The sequence below is a fragment of the Choloepus didactylus genome, chromosome Y (assembly GCF_015220235.1).
Source record: "Choloepus didactylus isolate mChoDid1 chromosome Y, mChoDid1.pri, whole genome shotgun sequence".
Classification (NCBI taxonomy): Eukaryota; Metazoa; Chordata; class Mammalia; order Pilosa; family Megalonychidae; genus Choloepus; species Choloepus didactylus.
The window spans coordinates 28600684-28607662 of record NC_051335.1 but is presented as its reverse complement, the minus strand read 5'-3'; positions in this window follow the sequence as shown (position 1 = coordinate 28607662).

The window sequence follows — 6979 nt, the reverse complement described above, 5'->3', positions numbered from 1 at the left end:
GACTGGCTGCTAATAAACAAACAGAAAACTACAAGTGTTGCAGAGGATGTGAAAAATGGGAGCACTTATTCATTGCTGGTGGGAATGTAAAATGGTACAGTTGCTGTGGAAAACAGTTTAGTGATTCCTTGGGAAGTTAAGTATAGAACTGCCATATGATCCAGCAATCCTGCTAGTAGGAATATACTCAGAAGAACTGAAAACAGGGAAGCAAGCAGATATTTGCACACCAATGTTCACAGTAGCATTATTCACAATTTCCAAAAGATGGGAATAATCCAAATGTCCATCAACTGATGAATGGATAAGCAAATTGTGGTATATGCATTCACTGGAATATTATACAGCTGTAAGAAGAAATAAGCCCTTATACATGAGAAAATATGGATGAACCTTGAGGACATGATGTTGAATGAAATAAGCCAGATACAAAAGACAAATATTATATTATCTCAGTAATATAAACAAAATGTAATCAGCAAACTTATGAATTTAATATTTAGAATACAGGTTAACAGAAGATAGAATGATGGTAAAGAATGGGGAGTTGATGCCTAATTTATACAGAATATGTAATAAAGTTTATTGCAAATATTTGGAAATGGATAGAGGTGATGGGAGTATATTATAGTGAGTGTAAATAATAGTTATGATATGTGGGTGCAATTGTGGTTGAACAGGAAAGTTTAGGGTCATGTATATCACTAGAAAGAAAGCCAGAGGATGAAACATGGGACTGTATAACATAGTGACCCCTTCGTGGACAGTGAAAATGGTTAATAGGTATAAGAATGTTCTTCCATGAATTAGGACAAATGTATGTCACAGTAACAAGGTGTTAATAATAGGGTGGTGTATTAGTCAGCATCAACTAGGGAAACAGAACCAAGAGGTACCTGCAAATAGTATGTCATTTTAGGAAAGTGTCTCCAAAACTGTGGGGATGAATGAGTCCAAATTCCATAGGGAAAGCTGCAAGCTGGCACTCTGATGAAGGTCTTTGATGAATTCCCAAGGAAAGGCTGGCTAGCTGAAGTAGAGATGAAAGTTCCCTCTTCTGACTGCTGAAGTCATCTACTCCCACTTAATTGCCTTCAACTGATTAGATGAAACATCTCTCATTGCAGAAGACACACCCTTAGCTAAATGCAGATGTAATCAGCCATACACACAATCAACAGACTGATGGTTTAAGTCTATGAACTGTCCTGACAGCAACAGATAGGCTAGTGCTTCCTTGACCAGACAACTGGGTACCATCACCTGGCCAAGTTGACACATGAACCTAGCCATCACGGTCCACCCCTTGTCAACTTGGCAGCTATACACATCACCTTAAACCATGCTTAAACCTTAAATAAAAAAATGGACATTTTTCACCTTACAATACTCAACTGTCCTGTGTACATCTGGAAACACACTATATATCTCCAGAACAGGGTGCAGGTACTTGGGTAATATTCAGTCTAAAACTTGATATCCTATAACTTAAATACTGTATCATGAACAATGCAACTTATGCTGTATGATTATAGGATAAGACAGAGAAGAAAACAATGATATTTGTTTTATGTGCACATATGAACATACTCAACAAATCAAGGAAAATATATTCATACCATTGTATCCTCATTTCTGTAACCGGTCACATGGTTGTCATTCATATTTATTACTACCTTCTTCCACTATCCATTCCATGTTCCCTTTACCCTCAGCAAGCACTTCAGCTGGCCATGTTTCTTTGCCTGGTGGGGAACCAAACCCTTATTCCTGAAGTTTCTTGGCCATTGATGGTCCTGCCTCGATTGGGTTGTTGCAGCTTTCCACTGACTTTAATCACACGGCATGATAGGACTAAGAGATACCCTAGGGGATCTCCTGTATTCCAGGAAAACTCTTCCTTACCTCCATTGTGTAGTTGCAGTTCTATTTCCCCTTGATAGGATCAATCACTACAGCCAGTACAGAAATCCCCTTCCTTGCCTGTTTATTTAGAGGCATAAGAAGCCCAAAGTGGCCAGGTGACAGTTTCCATTCAAAACTCAAGAATTTCTGGTAACTCAGTAAATGGGCTGGAGTAGCACACCCAAATGAGGACTATGTTGTCTCTAAAACCCAAAGTGGCCAAGAAGGCATTGGGCCTCTTTTTTGGTCATATAAGAGTCCAGATGCAACAGCTTATCCTTCATCTTAGAAGGGATATCTTGACATACCTCACACCACTGGACACCTAGAAATTTCATTGAGGTGAAAGTCCCCTGTATTTTTGCTGGATTTATCTCCCATCCTCTGACAAGCAAATGCTTTACTAAGAAGTCTAGAGTAGTTGCTATTTCTTGCTCACTTGGTCCAATCAACATGATATCATCAATATAATGGACCAGTGTGATGCCTTGTGAGAGGGAGAAATGATAAAGTTCCCTGCAGACAAGATTTTGATATAGGGTTGGAAAGTTGATATATCCCTGATGGAGGACAGGGAATGTATACTGTTGGCCTTGACAGCCAAAAGAAAACTGTTTCTGGTGGTCCTTACTAACAGCTATTGAGAAAAATTCATTTGACATATCAACAGCTGCATACCAGGTACCAGGGTATGTGTTGATATGCTCAAGCAATGATACCACATCTGGAACAGCAGCTGCAATTGGAGTCACTACCTGGTTAAGTTTAAGAAAATTCACTATTGTGCTGGCTTCAAACTGTTATGTACCCCAAGAAAGACTATGTTCTTTAATGCAATCTTATGGGAGAAAACTTATTATGGGTGGGATATTTTTATTAGATTATTTCCATGGAGTTGTGATCCCACCTATTCAGTATGGGTCTTAATTAGATCACTGGAGCCCTTAAGAGAATGAGAACCCTCACAGACCCAGATGCTTGCAGATGCTTGGAGATGAAGACAGAAAGATGCTTGGAGACTGTGGTAGTTAGGTTCATGTGTAACTTAGCCAGGTGATGGTGTCCAGTTGTCTGGTCAAGCAAGAACTAACCTAGCCATTACTGCAAAGACATTTGTGGCTGGTAAATAAACCAGAAGACTGATTTATTAAATCATCTGTCAGTTGGCTACACCTGTAGTGAAGGTGTGTCTTCTTCAATAAGAGAATTCAATCAGCTGGATTTAATCCAATCAGTTGAAGACTTTTAAGGGATAAAGAGAGAGAACATTCACTTCTTTTTTGGCTAGCCAGTGAAGTGTTTCCTGAGGAGTTCATCAGACACCTTCATCAGAGTTGCCAGTTTGCTGTCTCCCCTATGGAATTTGGACTCATGCATCCTGCCCTATGAAATTTGGAATCATGCATCCACACAGTTCCATGAGACACTTTTATAAAATCTTATATTTACAGCTATCTCTTGTTCATTCTGTTTCTCTAAAGAACCCTAGCTAACACAGCTTGGTACTGGGAGTGGTTCTTGAGTAACAGAATCTTAAAATGGGCTTTTACAATTGGTTTTCTACTTTGATTAGATTCAAAGGCACTAATAACTCCACTTCCAATAATCAAGATGGCACTGACAGTCCATGGCATGATTTGGCAATAGAAATATGCAAAATATCACCACTTGATTCTCCTAATCACACTCATGTATGAAGCAAGGCTCTGGATGACAGTGTTTTTGATACATTAACAGAGTTTTGTGGAGTTAAGAATTATAATGGTGTTGGCTGTTCTTAGATATGCTGAATAAAGTTGTAAGAGAAAGGTATGAGCTAAAGGCTTCAAATTTGAAACTTAAATGCTGTATGACAGATGCAAAGATTTCTATGTGTGCCCTGAAGGAAAACATTTTTCCTGTGGCCATAGACTTGAGATTTCTGGAAGGCAGACCCAGAGTCTCATTGAGCGAGCAGCAGATTTACAACATAAACTAAAATCTCATCTTCACAGAGTGTCTGCTGTTAAAGTAAAGGCATCAATTGGAAAAGAATGGGATCCTGAAACTTGAGTTGGGGACATATGGATTGATAATAATGGCAGTGAGGACATTGGAACTCTGAATTCTGTTGACTCTTTACAAGATATACCTGTAAGGGTCTTCCCTGAGGAAACAACCCCTCCCACCTACAGTAAGCCCTGAGGAGACAGCTACCCAACCCCCAGGCAGCTTTGAGAGAACAGCTTCCTGACCTCCAGTCTGCACTGAGGGGCCTGCCATCAACCTCCACCTAAAGATACTAAGCCTCCCATGCCCACTAAATCTGTATTCATCTCCACTGAAAAAGGAGCCCTGTCTGGAGAGATTAATCCTGTTTCACCAGATGAAATTGCAATGTAATATCCTGAGGTAACTGGCTTGAGGGATACTTCTAATTCTTTCCATGACCCACCCCCACCCCCACTCTTTTCTTCAACTCTGATAACTAGACTAAAGTCCCAACAGGCCATGAAGGGTGAGGTACAAAGCGTGACTCATGAGGAAGTAAGCTATACTCCAAAATAACTGCATGGGTTTCCCAACTTACATAGACAGAAATCAGGGGAATATGTGTGGGAATGGAGATTGTGCCAGTTTGAATGTATTATGTCCCCCAAAATGCCATTACTTTGATGTAATCTTATGTAGGCAGACATACTAGTGTAGACTAGATTGTAATTCTTTGAGTGCTTCCATGGAGATGTGACCCACCCAACTGTAGGTGATAACTCTGCATAATTTCCATGGAGGTGTGGCCCCACCCATTCAGTGTGGGCCTTGATTAGTTTACTAGAGCATTATATAAGCTCAGACAGAAGGAGCAAGCTTGCTACAGCCAAGAGGGACATTTTGAAGAATGCACAGAGGCAGAGAGAGTAGCTGCAGATGAGAGACAGTTTGAAATCAGACTCTTACTCCAGAGAAGCTAAGAGAGGACAAATGCCTCAAGAGCAACTGAGAGTGACATTTTTGAGGAACTGCAGCCTAGAGAGGAATGTCCTAGGAGAAAGCCATTTTGAAACCAGAACTTTGGAGCAGACTCCAGCCACATGCCTTCCCAGCTAACAGAGATTTTCTGGACACCATTGTACATCCTCCAGTGAAGGCACCAAATTGTTGATCACTTACCTTGGACAGTTTATGGCCCTAAGACTGTAACTTCTAACCAAATAAACCCCCTTTATAAAAGCCAATCCATTTCTGATGTTTCGCATTCTGGCAGCATTAGCAAACCAGAACAGATTTTGGTACCGGAAGTGGGACGCTGGTGCTGGTGATGCTGGAACAGCTGTTGTAATGGCTTCTTAAATGGATACGGGGAAGATTCTGGAAGAATTGTGAGAAGGTTGATAGAAATGGCCTAAAGTGCTTTGAACAACCTGTTTGTGGAAATATGAACTCTAAAGATACTTTGATGAGGCCTTGAGCAGAGATGATGAATGAGTTGTTGCAAACTGGAAGGAAGGTGATCCTTGCTTTAGAGTGGCAGAGAATTTGGCAAAATTGAGTCCTGGTGTTGGATAGAAGGAAGAATTTGAAAGCAACAACGTGGAATATTTAGCTGATGAGCTCTCCAAGCAAAATACAGTAGAAGAAGCCTGGCTTCTACATGCAGCTTGTAGTAAAATATGGCAGGACAGAGAGGAAGTTAGAAATGAACTCTTGGGTATAAAGAAACCAGAAACTGATAATTTGGGGAATTCTGGGCTTCCATAAAGTGAGACCCCAGAAGCTACAGCACAACATGAGGATTTAACCAAACATGGAACCAAGCCACCATTTCAGTACAAGCCAGGATTGGAGATGGAATTATCCAGAAAGAATTTGTGGAAAGTCCTATTGTCTGATGGCTTTGACCCCTGTGTGCTTCATGCAAAGCCAACAGAATTTTTGTGAGATCTTTATAGACAGAGCTGCTGCCAGTCTGGACTGGAGGAGACAGAGAAGGAACAAATTGAAGAAAAGATTTCTTCAAAGACAGAGGCATGGAGGTTGAGGTCTGTAGCCAAGGGGTCTCGGGCTGGGAGAGCAGATTGGCCCACATGCATGGAAATGGTGAGTTTGCCCCAGAGGTTGAGGGTGGGTTTTCCACCTTGATGTTCAGGAAAGGTGTGGCCACCTCAGGCCTCAAAGAGAGTGGAGCACCTTCCCAGGGGACTGGGGAGAGTCTGGCTGCCACCCCACTGTTCTGAAGAGGTTCAGTATGTGCCCTAGAGATGGAAGAGAATCAGGGTGCTGCCCCAATGTTTGAGGAAGGTGGGGCTGAGAAGGTGGTCTCCCCAATTTGTGGATATGTTAGAGCACTCACCCCAGCATTTGGAGAGGAAAGGGCTGCCAAAAAGGCCCTTAGGAATGGTTAGACTCCCACTCTCTCAAGCCCCAAGTATGCAACATCATTCTGTAAATGACTTCAGACTTTGAAATCTAAGGGAGTTTGCCCAGCAGGTTTTAGGAACTGTTTTGGTCCTGTTAACCCTGTTTTCCTTTCAGTCTCTCCTTATGGCAATGGGAATGTTTACCCTATTACTATCCCTCCTTTGTATATTGGAAGTACATAACTTTAAGTTTCAAAGGTCCATGGCTAGAGGAGAATTTTTTTTTTTTTTTGTATCAGGACAGACCATGCCTGTAACTGATTTTGATGGGATCTTAATGTTACTGAAATGATTTAAGTTTTTTGATATTGTAATGGGATGAATGTACTTTGTATATGGAAAGATCATATCATTTTGGGGTCCAGGGAGTGGAATATGCCAGTTTGAATGTATTATGTCCCCCAAAACACAATTATCTTTGATGTAATCTTGTGTGAGCAGATGTATTAGTGTTGATTAGATTGTAATTCTTTGATTGAGTGCTTCCATGGAGATGCGACACACCCAACTGTAGGTGATGACTCTGGATAATTTCCATGGAGGTGTGGCCCCACCCATTCAGCGTGGGCCTTGATTAGTTTACTAGAGCACTATATAAGCTCAGACAGAAGGAGCAAGCTTCTATAGCCAAGAGGGACACTTTGAAGAATGCACAGAAGCTGAGACAGTAGCTGCAG